Below are 17,569 nucleotides of genomic sequence, written 5' to 3'. Positions count from 1 at the left end.
AATAATGATTATAGCAATTTTCAAATTCAATATGGAGTAAACACTCTTTCTGTGTAATTGCTTGATGGCTCTTGCATCCAAACTCCTCTGTTGTACTTCCTTATAAAGAAATGGAAATAATGGTAGTTCCTTTACATCTCTTTTGGCTTATGGTGTATTAAACTGCTCATGTTCTTCATTGTCTTACTTTGGATTAATACTACTATATCTATGGATGGAAATAATGCATGAACTTGATCTATATTGGTCTCCTTTAGTTGGAGTTGAATTCATCTATGCTTGGGACTTCATTTATTGTCTTTTTGTCTGGTGGTTGATGGGGCCAACACTGTCTCTACAGGTTTGATAATACAATTATGTGAGGGTTGACACTCTTTGCCAAAAGGACTAAGGACTAGTTATTAAATGTTTATTTTAAGTGCATATGTACGACTATAGGTTAGTGAGGATCAATCCAAAACTATTGCACAGTTCATTTCTCAATATATTTTTCTCTTTAAAATCATTCATACACTTTCATTTCTCCTTGAGAGCCATTGCCAACTCAAGAGTATCATTAAGTCTGCAATCACAATCTTTATTCCATTACGAGTTAAGGTACAACCACCTAGGTCCTACAGAGCCTAAAGTGTTGAGGTTGAACAAGTAAAGATTCAACCTTCTTCATTGACCAAAATTATGTTGAAATTCCCAACATCGAATAAGTCAAGTAATTACATTAAGAACCTTAAAAAAAGAAAAGACATTGCAATAATTTTACTTCAAAAAAAATAGATACTATTATATAGAAAATTTATTTCTATAAAAATATATTTTTATAAATCTATAGTTATCCACTTTCAAATTAAAGATTTGTCAACACTACCCTTACATTTCCTTTGAATGCTGATTGCTAGTAATTATAAATCTGAATAGTTAATAACTGTAGCTTACATGTGAGCTTTACATTATTCTACATTAACCACTAGCTAATAACTATAGCTTACATGTCAGCTTTCCGTTAGTCTAGATTAACCACGTCACTAACACTATCACTATCAGTGTTGCTTTGATTTGTTTGATTGTCAAGAAGCGCGGGGCTCATAATTTGCAAAGGAGATGGCTCCATTTTCCCATCCAGCATAAGCACCACTTGCCCCATGCTTGGCCTCATCTCCTCATTTCTTTCAATGCATAGCAATGCTACAACACTTGCTCTTCTCACCTCTTCAATATCTTCCTCCTCAGCAACACCCTTCTCCACAACATTAATCGTGTTCCCCTAACTAATTTGAGTTGCAACCCATGGCGGAAAGTAATACATACTTGAATCTTGCATGTTTAAATCCAAAGTTCTTCTCCCGGAAATGATTTCCAAGAGCGTCATACCGAAGCTGTATACATCGACCTTTGGAGTTATGGGTACACCAGAAATCCATTCTGGAGCTAAATAACCTCTCGTTCCCCTCGTTGTGGTCAGTACACGACTTAAATCCCTACTCAGAAGCTTTGCCAACCCGAAATCAGCCAACTTGGGCGAAAAATCAACATCGAGCAGAATGTTATCGGGCTTTACATCACCGTGAATGATGCGATCTCTGCATTCCTCATGGAGATAAAACAAAGCTCGAGCAGTGCCTAAGGCGATCTTGAACCGAGTCTTCCAGTCGAGTACCTTCTTTTTACTTTTGGAGCCACTGCTGAAGAGTATGGAATTCAGAGACCCATTGGGCATGTGTTAATTATTGTTAGTTGGACAGCTGTTATTTCTGACCCGGAAATAGCAGCACTATTTATGGGTAGCTTGGACAGCTGTTCGTCCTTATCTATGAATAGCGGTTGTATTTATGGGTGGTTTGGACAGCTGTTTGTCCACTTGCCAAAAATTAGTAAATGGTTATTATTTACTAATTTTAGAGATTCTCTTTTGTACACCTTGCAACCAATTCTATTATTGGCTGTTGAGTTGTCTTAATCTCAGCCGTTGGTTTGATTTAATCTCGGTTGTTGGTTTACCAACGAGAGTAGTATAAAAAGGGGTCTAGGGGGCATTTGGAGAGTAAGCGAAGAAGCTTTGGTGAAACAGTTTGCAGTGTTAGCAAACAGTCTTGCAGTGTTAGCAAGGGCACAGTGAGGAAGCTTTTGGAGAAGCAGTTTGCAGTGTTAGCAAACAGTCTTGCAGTATTAGCAAGGAAGCTTTTGGAGAAGCAGTTTGCAGTGTTAGCAAACAGTCTTGCAGTGTTAGCAAGGAAGCTTTTGGAGAAGCAGTTTGCAGTGTTAGCAAATAGTCTTGCAGTGTTAGCAAGGGAGAAGCTTTTGTGAAGCAGTTTGCAGTGTTAGCAAACAGTCTTGCAGTGTTAGCAAGGGTGCAGTGTTAGCGCAGGGATAGCAGTGAGAAATATCAGCGGGAGAAATTAGGAGGTTGTCGGAGTTCTGCCAGTGTGTGTAATAACCCCGACAGGATATTTGCTTCTTTAAGCACTAAATTTCTTAAACTTCAGAGGTTTGACATTTCGTCAAACAATTAGCAATCGAGCTCTGATACCACTGTAATAACCCCGACAGGATATTTGCTTCTTTAAGCACTAAATTTCTTAAACTTCAGAGGTTTGACATTTCGTCAAACAATTAGCAATCGAGCTCTGATACCACTGAGATAACCTAGCTATTGAGATAACCCTCTACTATATGGGTTAAAGAATAGCAATACCGAAGTAGGTCGTTTGTTAAATACTTTATCAAGAAACCCTCATTTGTATTATGAAAAATGCCAAAATGATGCAAATAAATCTACTAACAATATTCATGGAAAATCTTTGCAACAATATTCATTACTGATTCAAAGTCCGAACATCAGAGCCTTAAAATAGATAAATAATATCTAAAGAACCTGGTTCTGTATTGGCAATACATTTTGCTTCCTCCAACGTTCTTAATCCACAACTGGTGACAGATCAGAAAGTTGCATAGAAGCCCCTCTTCAAATCCTGGAGAAGCTTGTTGCTGCCGCCAATCCCTGAGTAATCTGCTATTCAAGTCAATGGCAAATGTTGGTCTTTTTGCTCTTCCCTCCTGCTACCAAATCGAGACCCATTTTTCCCTGCCAATGGCGTCAAATTCGATTTTCGCTCCAGCCGCTTCCTCCTACTCTGCAACTCGTAAGACAGGGTACCAACTCTGCCGATCAAAACTTAATCTCCACACACGTTCATGGAATATTTAAGAAATACTTCGAACACTGTTCTAGGTATGCGAAAACCTCCAACAGAATGTGAAACCCGCGTGAAACTCGCAGTTGCAGGCAGTGGGTTTGTTTTGCTGAGACGGCGGTTACTTGCTGGGTGATGGCCTGCACAAGACTTTAATGCTTCCGTTCGGGCCCTAACTTATCTTTGACCTGCCGCAAAGAATTGATAAACAACTCGCCCCTTTGTCGTTTCCACGATGTCCACTGGACGCGTTTCGGGGGTTGCAAAAATTGCTCCAAAAATCTCTGCATTTTCTTTAACTCTCGCGAAGATGATCAATGCCGAAGGAGATATCTCTGGTTTTAGCCAGTCCCAACTCTGTCTTCGGCAGGGATGTCAACAAATGGAGTCGGGTTCGGTTTTTTCTTCGTGATCGGAAGACAATGCAATTAATATCATCGAGACAGTGGTTGATTCCTGACGGAAATACTGGAGCGGGGCTTGAAGTTGCACAAAGCTGCAGCGGCGGTTATTTCCCCTTCAACACCCACGACTTCCCTTTCCCCACAAATATTTCGACCCGTATCTAGTTTCAGAATCTCCAAAGATGTGATAGCGCATTCGATTATGATGATAGCGCAAACTGTATATATTGTCCACAGCCCACGAATTCCTCTGTGGAATTATCTGATTTTCTTGAATGGTGTCGCCTTATAAGATGATATCTTACGGCTCCAAACCTCGGATATGGAAATGCTAGTTGACAAGATATTTTGGGAAGATTCGTTCTTTGACCCCTAATCTGCTCACACTGAAACTTCCTTAATCAGCAATCGTGCTTCTCCTGAAACCTGCTTGATACCAGACTTTTCAAGTGTGCTATCAATCTGATAATCTGTACCAAATCCTTCCCAAAGCAGCACTGTACGAACCACAAATGATTGCTCCGATGAAATGACTGAATGTCACCTCCAATATGCAATAATTCAGATGATATTTCACACCCTCAAAATTGCGCACCAATTGAGAGTTATCGTTCTCAATGGCCAACTGTGACAATTGCGAAAACCCTTAGGTTTCACAATGCACCTGTGATGGGATCACAATCTGAAAATCAAAGAGAGATAATCAACTGCTTGATTCGAATGGAGCCCCGGGGTGCCTATTTATTCTTTTCTCCATCCTCTCCAGAGACTTCTAGAACCTTTTTTGATCTTATCCCTCCAGTGACTTTATTAAATACCCCAAGTAACTTTATTAAATACTAAAGTCACTTTATTAAATACAAGGTCATCTTTTAATATTTATTTATTTAATTAAAATAACTAATTAGTCGTCCTTGGACAACCATTAATTAAATTAATTAAATCGAACTGTCACCAGAAATTTGGGGACATGACAGTCCGCCCTTCCTGAAATTGCTTGTCCCCAAGCAATGGCTGAACCATGAACCAATCAGTCTGCCTGGATCCCAAATGTAAACCTGTGTATCATCCCAATCCGCATCATACTCCCGTGGAGAAACCATCAATACCAGTAGCTGAGAAACTGTATTCAACATCCAAACAACTGACACTTCTGATGAAGTCATCTGAAAACCAACTGTAGATGCCGGTAGAAGAAAACATTCTGCGGAACTCAAGCCAACTGAAACATCAACTCTATCAAAACTCAAACCCCTGTCAAAAAGACACCTGCACCCAACTGTATTGTAGATATGACAACAGCCATAGGTACCTGAATCATTGCCATCAAATCCAATCTCTGAAAAACTACTCCAGGTGTGTCGATGCTGTAGGCTGAGTAACTTGCTACTACCAACTTTAGTTTCAAAAGATGGTGCCAATCTATCCCCTAATGGATGATAAGAAACTGGAGCCAATCTACATCTGCGTGAAATAAAGTCTTCTATCTCTGTGTCAAAAGAACAATGATGAGCGTACCCTACCGTATAATGCCGGTAAGAACCTCCACTCTCTGCTGCTGGCTCATCATCACTGAACTGGGAATCAACAGATGGCTCCATTTTCTGACTCCAAGTGACTGTAGGCTGGACAGGATCCCGGGCATTCTACTCAACAAACCCTTCCTCGAGATCCTTGTGAGGTAGCATAGTAGAAAGGACCCCTATAATCTTCTCAACCAATCTGCAAATAACACTAGTATCTTGGATGAGAACACCTTCGGGAAACTCGTATTCAACTGCCTCAACTTGAGTGTCAAGTTGACAGTTACTATCCATCAGCGTAATGTCCTTCACCGCTTCTTCCTGTGACCAAACTGAAGCCTCTGACTGGTTGCACACTTGTTTCTCGAACTCCTCATTAAGGTTCCTCGTAACATCTCTCATTGTATCTGTCAACTCTTCGTGAGAAGATTTGCCAAAACGAAATCCAGTTGATTTACTTACCTTAGCTGGGACGGACAACCTGTCAAGCATACGGTGCTGTTTAACCAACAGTTCAGACATGTTATGTTTGATCTTTCTGAGCTCATCCTGAATATCTGAATAGTCCTCCTTTCCACATTTCCGACCCTGGATACTCTGTCTATTACTTGTCCGAGATTGTGTCCTTGGAGACTTCGTGTTGTACCTGTCCATCTTGTTTGAAGTCGAGTGTTGATTACTCATGTAAGTCGGTTCTCACCCCACAGGATGGCAAGAAAACCGCTCTGATTTGCTGAAGTTTAATATAATTCCTCATCTGTAGAACTGGTTTTCCCTTAGGGGTTTTTCCAGGGACAATTTGTCCGAAAATATTGTGTTGATTCTGTTGCGCATTTCTTTCCGTATTTTAAGTGAAGTTGCAGTTGTGTTATTTTTCGATATTAGCTGGGAATTTATTTTCAGTAGTTTAATAATCATTTGTGATAGGAGATTAATAATCAGTGACTGCAATAGTTTGATTTTTCACATGGTATCAGAGCATTGTTAAGGGTAGAAGAGTTTTGCCCTAGGAAAGAAATTTTGATCTCTTTAGATTTATTATTGCTTTAAACCCTTGAGATGGCTTCAGCTGGTTTGAGAGATCAGGATAGATTGGATGGTGCCTCAAATTTTGGTGTCTGGAAGGCCAGAATTTCTTTATTGTTGGAAGAGAATGGTATCAAGGATTATGCTACCAGTGGTGTACCTGTACCAACGGATGCAACACAGCTTGCAGCATATAGGAAGGACGATGCCAAAGCGAGGAGGATTATCCTTGATGGTGTCAAGGATCATATTGTTCCACATATCTCGGAGCTAGATACAGCAAAGAAGATGTGGGACGCCATTCTAAATCTGTACCAGAATGCTACCACTAACAGGAAGTTGATTCTCAGAGAGAAGCTAAAGAATACCTGGATGAATCAGGGAGAAGACGTCACAAGTTACCTCACCAGGCTCAGACTTGTCAAGGATGAGTTAGCAGCTGTTGGAGATAGCCCTAGTGATGATGAGCTAGTGAGAATAGCCCTAAATGGGTTTACTAAACAATGGAGTGTCTTTGTTCAAGTTGTCAGTGGACGAGATACTTTACCGAGTTGGGATCGACTATGGACTGATTTCACTCAGGAGGAGTTTAGACTAAGTCTTGTCAATGGGGCCAACAAGAGTCAGAAAAATGAGGTGGAACAAGAGAACGTTGCCCTAGCGGGTAAAGGGAAAGCAAAGAAGGGATCTAGCAAAGGATCAAATTCACAAAGTGAAAAGAAGAAGAAGGACCTTTCTAAGGTCAAGTGCTTTGGATGTCACGAGTTTGGCCACTATGTCAGTGATTGCCCAGAGAGGAAAAAGGGTAAGAAGCAGGTGGCAGCTTCAGCAAGTGCAGAAGAACTGTCCAGTAGAATGGAAGATGAGTTTGCACTCATAGCTTGTATGGTTAGCTCAACCTCACAGTGTGTTTGGTATATAGATAGTGGGGCGTCATTTCATATGACAGGAGTTAGAGAGTACTTCTCCAGTTACAAGGAGGAGGACACCAACATCCAGATTTCTATGGGAAACTTGTCCAAACTCAACCCTGTTGGGAAAGGGACTGTTCAGTTTCAGAGGGAGAATGGAAAGATAATTCCTCTTCATGATGTGTTATATGTGCCGAGCTTAGGTATGAATTTGATTTCTGTATCTGTTCTTCAGGATAGGGGGTATAATGTACTCTTTAGAGGGACACGTGTTGATTAAGCACAAGGATTGGAAATCACCCATAACTATTGGAGTTAGGAGTGGTCACCTTTATAGATTGCAGTTTGATACTCCTAAGGCACTTATGAGAAACAATAATCCTAGAGATCTTCGAGAGCTATGGCATAGGAGGTTGGGCCATATTCATCATGGAGTACTTAGATTGCTTCGTGAGACAGTGACAGGTGTTCCGAAGGTGAGCACAGAGCATGACGATACATCTAAGGAGAAAGATGTAGATCCCACTTTATATAGACAGTTGATTGGTTCGCTTATGTATTTGGTCAACACTAGACCAGATATAGCATTTGCAGTAAACTCTCTTAGTCAGTTCATGGTTGAATCAAAGAGAATGCATTGGATAGCGGCTAAGCATGTGCTACATTACTTGTGTGGTACAGTCGAGTATGGGATCAGATATGTTCGAAGTGAAGGTATCAGGTTGATAGGCTATACTGACGCAGATTGGGCAGGAAGTACAACAAACAAAAGGAGTACTTCAGGGTGTTGTTTCAGCTTGGGATCAGGAGTTGTATCTTGGTTCAGCAGGAAGATGAAGTCTGTGGCTCTAAGTTCAGCAGAAGCAGAATACATAGCAGCTAGCATGGCGACATGTGAAGCTATATGGCTTCGGAAGTTGTTAGTAGCCTTGTTTGGTCAGAAGGTTGAGACTACTGTGATACATTGTGACAATCAGAGCTGCATCAAGTTGTCTGAGAATCCAGTGTTTCATGATAGGTCTAAACATATAGATATCAGATATTACTTCATTAGAGATTGTGTACAAAGGGGAGTTGTTCGACTACAATATATACCTACAGATGAGTAGGTAGCAGACATTTTGACGAAGGCTTTGGGAAAGGCCAAATTTATCTTCTTCAGAGATAAGATGGGTGTCATGCAGAACAGCTTCCTCGCTAAGAGGGAGTGTTAATTATTGTTAGTTGGACAGCTGTTATTTCTGACCCGAAAATAGCAGCACTATTTATGGGTAGCTTGGACAGTTGTTCGTCCTTATCTATGAATAGCGGTTGTATTTATGGGTGGTTTGGACAGCTGTTTGTCCACTTGCCAAAAATTAGTAAATGGTTATTATTTACTAATTTTAGAGATTCTCTTTTGGACACCTTGCAACCAATTCTATTATTGGCTGTTGAGTTGTCTTAATCTCAGCCGTTGGTTTGATTTAATCTTGGTCGTTGGTTTACCAACGAGAGTAGTATAAAAAGGGGTCTAGGGGGCATTTAGAGAGTAAGCGAAGAAGCTTTGGTGAAACAGTTTGCAGTGTTAGCAAACAGTCTTGCAGTGTTAGCAAGGGCACAGTGAGGAAGCTTTTGGAGAAGCAGTTTGCAATGTTAGCAAACAGTCTTGCAGTATTAGCAAGGAAGCTTTTGGAGAAGCAGTTTGCAGTGTTAGCAAACAGTCTTGCAATGTTAGCAAGGAAGCTTTTGGAGAAGCAGTTTGCAGTGTTAGCAAACAGTCTTGCAGTGTTAGCAAGGGAGAAGCTTTTGTGAAGCAGTTTGCAGTGTTAGCAAACAGTCTTGCAGTGTTAGCAAGGGTGCAGTGTTAGCGCAGGGATAGCAGTGAGAAATATCAGCGAGAGAAATTAGGAGGTTGTCGGAGTTCTGCCAGTGTGAGGCAAGGAATTTTGTATCTCTTGATTTGCTGAAGTTTAATATAATTCCTCATCTGTAGAACTGGTTTTCCCTTAGGGGTTTTTCCAGGGACAATTTGTCCGAAAATATTGTGTTGATTCTGTTGCGCATTTCTTTCCGTATTTTAAGTGAAGTTGCAGTTGTGTTATTTTTCGATATTAGCTGGGAATTTATTTTCAGCAGTTTAATAATCATTTGTGATAGGAGATTAATAATCAGTGACTGCAATAGTTTGATTTTTCACAGCATGTAATCATAAACCAGTAACCGTCTGGATCCTTGTGCACAAAACCCTCGAAGCCTTACTAGATTCCCATGTTGTATGTTTCCAACTGAGCTGATTTCCGCTCGAAATTGCTTATCATCTCGGCTTGAATTGGACTCCAATTTCTTGACGGCCACAAGTGCACCGTCTGGTAGAGATCCTTTGAAAACTGAGCCGAATCCTCCGCTCCCCAACTTAGACCTGAAATTCCTTGTCGCAATCTTCAACTCCTTGTAACTGAACATTCTAAGAAAAGAGTCAGATGAATCTTCACAATATTCAATAGATTGTAGTCGCTCTTGTCGCCGCCTCCACATAAAAAATGAAAAGACACCTAAAGCAATGGCGAGCGCAGTGACAATAGCAATCACAAGAGGCGTGAAGGTTTTGCGTTCGGATGACGATGGCGGATCAAACTTTGCAAGGGCAGAGGCAGCGCCTACTCGAATGAAGACATTTGAATTACTAATTGATAGAGAATCACGCAAGTCAAACAGAGTTCTGGACCAGATTTGGCAGAGGCCTGAAGGCGAATTGAAAACATAAGCAATGCAAGAGCAGTTGCTGAGACATGCATTCTCGCAATCCATCTTTTTGGGTGCTGCGAATGAAGAATCATAATAATTAAACGACATTGCGTTGGAGTCGATGAATCTGTCGGTGCTGCAATTCAAGGGGCTCTTGCGAAAACAGCCACTTGACCACCACTCCCGTGAATTCCAGGCTTCACCGTCTCTCGGTGTGAAGCCATTTACACAGCTGCAGAACTGAAAATTGTTAGAGTTACAGATACCGAAAGCGCCACAGAGGCCATACACGACGCATTCGTCTCTGGGCACAGACCAGAACATGTTCCATTTATTTCCATCGAACAGAGCAAGGCGAATATCTCCGGACCTGGTCAAGACGAAATGCATGGGCGCATGCATCTTATGCGTCTGTGTTGAACGGACGTACATACCAGAGCTGGTGATTTCAACGCTGTAATTGAAAAACCTTTTGTCTGTCAATTCTGGAACATGACTGAAAATTCTACCATCCCAAACTCCGCTCTCCCAATACTTCACAGAGTTATTCCAGATTAGCACAAATTGTTTGGCGCCAGATGGATCCGTCTGGAAGGATAAAAGCCCAGGAGCAGGATCCAACGAGCTTTTCCAAGACACCAGCTTTTGCTGTTCCCCTAATCTCATCGCAGCCAACCAGGAATCTGTCGGATTGTCGAAACTCTGCCACACAGTTTTAGAATTGTTGTCATCAGCGCTCAGCATCAAAAAATTACCAGAGTCTAGTATCACAGCAAGGGATGCCTTCTTCGATATGTTGACCGCCCAAATAGACGCACCCTCTGCGTCCAACAGATCCAATTTACCTTCTCTTGACAGCTTCAAAACTCCAGATTTGTTTCTCGCGGGGGTCTCTCTGTTGCCCACCCAAACGATCATCTGTTGTGGCATATTGGCGTACCAGATTCCAATATACCAGTTATTGGTTCCATTTGGGCTGAAGAATCCCAATTCAAATGTGTCATTCTTTGAAATCAATGTCTGATTTTCACCCAGCGAGGCGCCCAGGGAAAGAGTGTCTCCGGCCTGGACTACTGTTGCACCATAACTACTCAATTGAATAAACGCAGCGATCGCAAAAACAAATCTTAACCGGAATTTTGCCCGCTTCTCATCCATCGCTAAATTGTGAGCCATTGATCGAACTTCCCCTGGGCTTTATTAAAGGAAGAAGCTGGAAACATAAATGTTCTTCGAGAATAAATGTCGTGGAGGACCATGATAGGAGCACGAATGGTGGCAAGACAGGTGGTCATTAAATAATTGTTGTGTTGCATTCTGACAAGGTTGAGAGTCAAAATTTACTAATCTGAAAGAAATCTGACAAGATATTGCTGATGACTTTTTAAATTATCGGGATGAATATTGCAGCATTGGTTGTACACGTTTCCTTGTGTCTTAAATTCAAAGCAATGTCAACATACGGCACTTATATAATACCAATTTCTCTAATCGCGTACTATTGAGTAACAGTACAAGACACTTTGAATTATTGACACAAAACTACAAGTAAAGTTCATGTTAATTGATTGTATTCAAAGAAAGTAGTTGAATATAATGGTTGGATTATGTTAATTTGTAAACTGAAGAGACTGCTGACATGGAGAAGCCAATCATTGAACGCCAACTCCAAAGCATGGAATGACAACCAAAACAGTAAACCAGGAAAATGAATAAATCTGATTGCAGAAAGTGCCCGTCCACTCTGAAATCAATCAGTGAAATCAGATGGAATAAAAAAGACGGGTTGAAGGAGACTTAAATCTTTTCTATGGAAGCTGGTGGTTTTCTCTCTACGCGGCTTCCCAACTATGAAATGCAAACTCCAAACGGACCCTCAGTCGAGGAATTTGTATTCAGAGGAACAATAAATCTGTTGCCGATAACACTAGCTTCTACTTACAATGGCAATAGGAAGAATAAAACATCTCATTTTGCAGCAAGAGGCGAGCTTCCTTTCGTTGAACTACATGAGGAGGCCAATGAATGAATCCACGAGTCCAAAAGACCTTGTACAGAATAGACAACGTCTACGTACACTGCAGTTATTAGCTGCATACAAAATAAAATTAACCAGTAGTCGCATGTTAAGAATTTATGTACGTATAAAAAATAAGTCGATAAAGTGATATGTTCTTAGAAGAGATATAGATTTGCACTTTAGCATAGCAACTGTGTCGTCCTCAATAATAACCATTAGTTTTTAAATGAATAAATATGTTAAATGGAATGATCGTATTGAAATTCCACTTCAACTCATAAGTTCTTATAGCTCCCTAGAGTTTTACCAATTATACTAAATTTGAACAAATAATGATTTTTTTTATATTCCTCAAAAGTGGTAAACAATTTTGGAGTTTATTGATAGAGTAGTAGACCTTATAGTTCAAGAAGATATACAAAGAAATTGCAATTGGTAGGTTGTAACTTTCTCTCAGTTTCAACTGTTAAGTGAATATACCTACTCGAATGCATACATCCTATATGACTTATTTTAAAATCACTTAACACTAAAGTTAATAATGGATCGTGGGCATAGATCATCTTTATCTATGTTTTTGGTTGTACATATCAAGGCCAAACAAAATTCTCAAACACTTTAGGCAATATCCTCCTCCATCTTTGCTTGCAGAAACATAATTAGCACCTTCCATGCAGAACCCATAAATACTTGCATCTCATAGAGTATGAAATTCACATCATATTTTACATTGCATTGAGAACTTAAAATTCATAACACATAGAAATTTGTAAAAGGTTTCACATACCTCGCTAAAAACATGTTAGACTTCATCAGATGCAAATAAATTGCATATGGCTAGATCTGAGATTGGGTATTTTGAGGTATGAATAGTGAAGGTGTTAGGATGAAACTCAAATTTGGAGTACATTTACAGAATGAAGATGTATTTTTGATAAATCTATTCATCACATAATAAATGAAATAATGCAATTTTGATCATCATGATTTATAATATTGTGGATCCTAGTCATGATTCAATCGTCTTAGATCTTTAATAGTATTTTCCTCCAATAATGCAATTTTTCATTCTTCAATAGCGATTTCATTAGGGCATTTGTGTTTTAGTTAGTCTTAGAAGTTTTCAACATTGACTATGTGATTTCACCTGATAAATTACTAATCAAGAACTAATTATTAACTGCTACTCAACCTTGACTCCTTAGGACTTACATTATACTATAGTTTTCTAAAATGCTCCTTAAACAATCTCTACTAAGATAATAGGGTGAAGAAGGAGCACATAGAAGAAGGAACCTATGAGAAGAAACAACCAAACAACATGCAAAATATATAGGGGACAAATACATAGAGGAGTTGGGAAATATTTCAAGTAGAACGAATAAAGGAAGAACCAAAAACCAGATTATGATCCTAAAAAATAAATAACCAGATTACTAAATTGATTCCTTAGTGTTTAAAATAATTATAATTTGTTATAATTAATATTTAGCCAATAGGCTTTCCCTATGAGGTTTCTTGCAACCTAAAATTGTCTCACATTGGAAAACAATCGTCGGGTAATGGTTTGTCGATCATAGTTTTCTTTGGTCAGAGTTTGGGTGAGTTACAAACTTATAATGACATGCTAGTTGTCTCAAATGCTACGATGTAGATCGTAGGTGTAGATTTTGTCAAATGCTAATGATTTCACCTGCTTTCAATAGTTCAAAATGTAGTTGTAACCGTATGTACAATACTTTCAAAAAGCTTTTCATCTTATATTTTCTTACAAGATCTATTAGGTAACTATCACAAACTCTGAGACAGTAAAGTGGCTAAAAAGAAGATATCAGTGAGTTTAATGGTGCTACCTATGAAATTTAGGGAAGCATCATTAGAGTGTTTAACTACATCTTCTCCAGGTGAAAGGTGTCCAACCAAATTTGAGTTGCTTCATTTGGATCATAGATCTTTGCCACCCATTTACCTTAGGTTTGTTTCCCTACACCTCTATAACACACCTTTCTTAGTTGCTTCACTGATTGAGAATTTTGTATTGGTATTTATCTGAGCCCTTCATATTTCCAAATCAATGATCACAATTTGAGCATGACTATGCCACACTTTATTTAATATTTTAATGATCCGGAGTCATGTTACAGTGGTGGGAAAATGTTAAACCAGTTTTACTATTGGTGGAAGTAGAGGGCTTTCACCTCATGCCAATGGTTTCTTTGAGGTGTGGAAGACGTTGAAGAGATCTAAGAAACTCCATGACATCGTTGTGGGGTGTGCAAATAGTTCCATGTCTAATGAATTTCATTACAAAACACAAGCTTAGGTTCTTTTCTAGGTGTCGTGATTTGCTCAATATATCTCATTTGTAATACTAATTTTGTGTTATGATGCTTAAAAAATTGTGTTATAAAATCTTTAGTATGACTTTTGTCAAATCTTTCAATACCAAAATCTAATTATGAAAAGTGATAGATTAGCACTTTTTATATATTTCTATTATGTTGAAGGTGAAAAGTGATATTTCTTTGCTACTTTTTTATAAAATGTATTGAAAGATTTGAAAAAAAAAACCATACTAAAGATTTTATAACCTTACTTATGTACACAAGACTTCGTTAGCATGACTAACATGTAAGATTGCATTCTCACTTTACATCATTGCTTAAATGTAAACTCGTTTCTAAGGTTACAAATGTCTATTATTATCGATATATATTTTGAAGTTAAGGTTAAAATGATTGGGAAAGAAATATAATAGTAATTGTACCAAAGCCTTCAAATTGCATAAATGGGAGAAGGCCTTAACTATAAAAAAAGTTCAATATTATAAAAATAAATATTAAGTATGTCATTTGTTTAGATTTTAAGTTGAGACTAGTTTCAACTATTCAATTCTAAAATATATGCATTACACACACACACACACACACACACACACACACACACACACACAAACATTTTCAATTAAGTTGGATAGATGGTTTTATCTGTATCTAAAGGTATTATGTCATGGTGCATCTTTTATGGAAGTTGATGGTATTGAAAGATCGGGCATAAATTTAAATTATGTGTCAGTGATTCCCGCTCCAAGTATTTTTCGTATTTTAGGGCAACCAAAAGTGGGCAGTGATGAGAGAGAAGGTTGTTCTTTTGATCAAGAGAATGAGCTGAATTTAGAGGTGCCTTTGAACTATGAAAGAGAGCTCATTGGAAGGGAATTTGTCTCCCTTAACAATATACCAATTACATTTCCCAATAGGGTACAAAGAATCAAGTTTGTTCCAATTCCCTCTTTTAATGACATTCATTATAAAAAAAATCATTAAACCTTTCATCAAAGTATTGGTAATAAAAGAAATACAAAATGATAATTTAATTTTGGCTGAGATCAAACTTTAGACCATAATGGGGTAGGGCAAGTCTTCTTGCTCGATAGCATAAGTGAGAGTAACTATTGAATTTATACTCTTTGAAGTGTTTGGATAATTCCTCCCATGGTTTAGCATAAGCACTAGCCTGTGAAGGATAGGGCAAAGACATGCCTACTTGTCAGAGATTGTTCGAGTAAGTGGGAATGCAATTTTTGGTGTAAATAGGATGCAATGGATTACTTCATATTCATAAGATTTATGAGCACAGGTTCCACTTGTATGTCATATTCTTAAGATTTTAAAATGAGACTTTATTCTGAACCTAAGAGTGAAAAACAAAGTATTTCCCATGGACGTTGTAGGCCAACTTCTTACATTATGGTGCAAGGCATTCTTTATCTTCTTCTTTCTATCCAAATGACATGATTACTAACACGATAAATTAAGCTTGGGAAAAAATAGTCAATTTTTTCTGTTTCTCACTTTTAGTATTTCATTTATGATTTTCTAATTTAATAAATACATATGATTAAAGATTTGTGGAACCTTAACAAGGAATACAAGACAATAATGTAGCTTACAAATAGAGGAAAAGTTTGCATTGGAAATAAGTGTTCTAAATTATAACACAACTAGAAAAAGGTAAAGATGTGATTGATTTCTATTTTTTAAATTTCTTTTGTTTTGTAAATTATTGACAAATTTTATGTTTTAAAAATTATTGACGACAATGATAAAATATGGAGAAAAGATGGACAAATCTATTCAATACTATTTTTAGGCTTATAAATTTATTTATTATTTTTTTTAAAATCTTTTTCAATATATTTATTAGCGTTAAGGTTTTCTTAGGTATTTAATTATATCTTATTTTCCTTTAATTATAGTTCACTTAAAATGTTATACTTTTAAATACGATGTTTCAATAATAGATATCATGTTCCTCCTTAAAAGTTACTATTATGCTCATGACTCACTTCTTCAATTCAAAATGTTTGTATATTTGTATAATATTTGCTTCAATTATATATATCTTAAATTATTATTTTAAATCAAAAAATTATTGGCGTACCCCTTGCACCTCCTTTTGATGCAAGTTCTAGTTAATTTTGAATTTATGTTTTCTTGTTTAATGCATCGATGCATATAGTGCAACCTAACATCGTATGGACAAGTAGTGGGAAGCAACACCAAGTGCTTCATACAAAACTAGATCTTTAATCATGGAGTCAAAAGCTTACATAAAAAATGGAATTTTTATATTTTTCTTACAAAAAAAGTTGACCAATACAAGACTCAAAATTTGTACTTCATTTTGTCATGAAATTGATTATTTGTATTTTAATTTAACCCAGTTATGGTCTTTCTTGATGGTAAAATTGTCATGTCTTAGACTTGATTTTTGAACCAAGAACTTTTGTGGTATGATAGATGTGCAACTATTTGGGACATGAAAAATGGTGAAATCTGAAGATCATCATGACATTAATAAAATAAAAGATGGGAAAGCTACCATGATTCACATTTAGTTTTTAATTTAGTCATCAAAATTGGCAAGGTTTATTCAAAAGTGTTAGGCACACATTCACATTGGCTAAATTATTATAAATCTCTCACTTATTTTATGTAACCAAAATCTCTTCCTAATTGGCAAGTTGGAAAAGTGTTCTAAGTTCCCACCTAGCACACTTGATGAATCTTCTGTCCCAACAATCAATCATCTACAAGTAGCCACCTCTTGTATCTTCAAACCATTTATCTCATGTTGTCAAATCTTTTTAGGATTCTCTTAACTTCAATGAAGATGTATCAAATTTTGTTCCCATTAAGAGACCTGGATCTTTCAAATATGATGGGATGTGGTTTTTTAGCCATGTAATTAAAATATATTTATTTCAGAGCCTTGACCCTAATACTATATAGACAAAAAATAGAGATGAATTCCATGGATAAGATGTTGAAAAGAAACTTTTAAAATAAATGACATCCATTAGAATCTATAACTTATTAGCCCAAACATTCGTTCTCATGAAAAAATGAAACTATGAGTTACCCATGCATATAGATTCTTGGCATTTTTTCACCATGTGTTTATACTATAATATTTTAGTAAATTATAATGTGCATAGGAAACACTAAGATGGGAGAAAAAAAGTAATACTTCAGCGTGAGTGACATAAAGTACCCATCATGACTTCGAACAAACAAACCCATAGAGGTCATACTAGAAAACGACAAGAAAATATAGGGAGATTTTCAATTCATGAACCTTTGCAATCATGGGAATGAAGAATACCTTGGTTTTCTACAGGGAAGGCCTCCAAAGTGAAATAAATAATAGAAGAGCAAAATAGACACACTAAAGAAAGAAGTCTTTATTCCTCATATTGAAAACATTA

The 17,569-nt window shown here is 37.6% G+C and overlaps 1 pseudogene; it reads right to left on the bottom strand.

Moving 5' to 3' along the window:
• Positions 1–872: 872 nt before the first annotated feature.
• On the bottom strand, positions 873–10,937 carry LOC149539344 (G-type lectin S-receptor-like serine/threonine-protein kinase At2g19130; annotated as a pseudogene).
• Positions 10,938–17,569: the final 6,632 nt, after the last annotated feature.

The sequence above is a fragment of the Cupressus sempervirens genome, chromosome 9 (genome assembly GCF_028749045.1).
Source record: "Cupressus sempervirens isolate cs-2001-9-10 chromosome 9, ASM2874904v1, whole genome shotgun sequence".
NCBI classification, from domain to species: domain Eukaryota; kingdom Viridiplantae; phylum Streptophyta; class Pinopsida; order Cupressales; family Cupressaceae; genus Cupressus; species Cupressus sempervirens.
The sequence above is the reverse complement of the archived record's forward strand: the minus strand, read 5'-3'. Positions and strand labels throughout refer to the sequence as shown.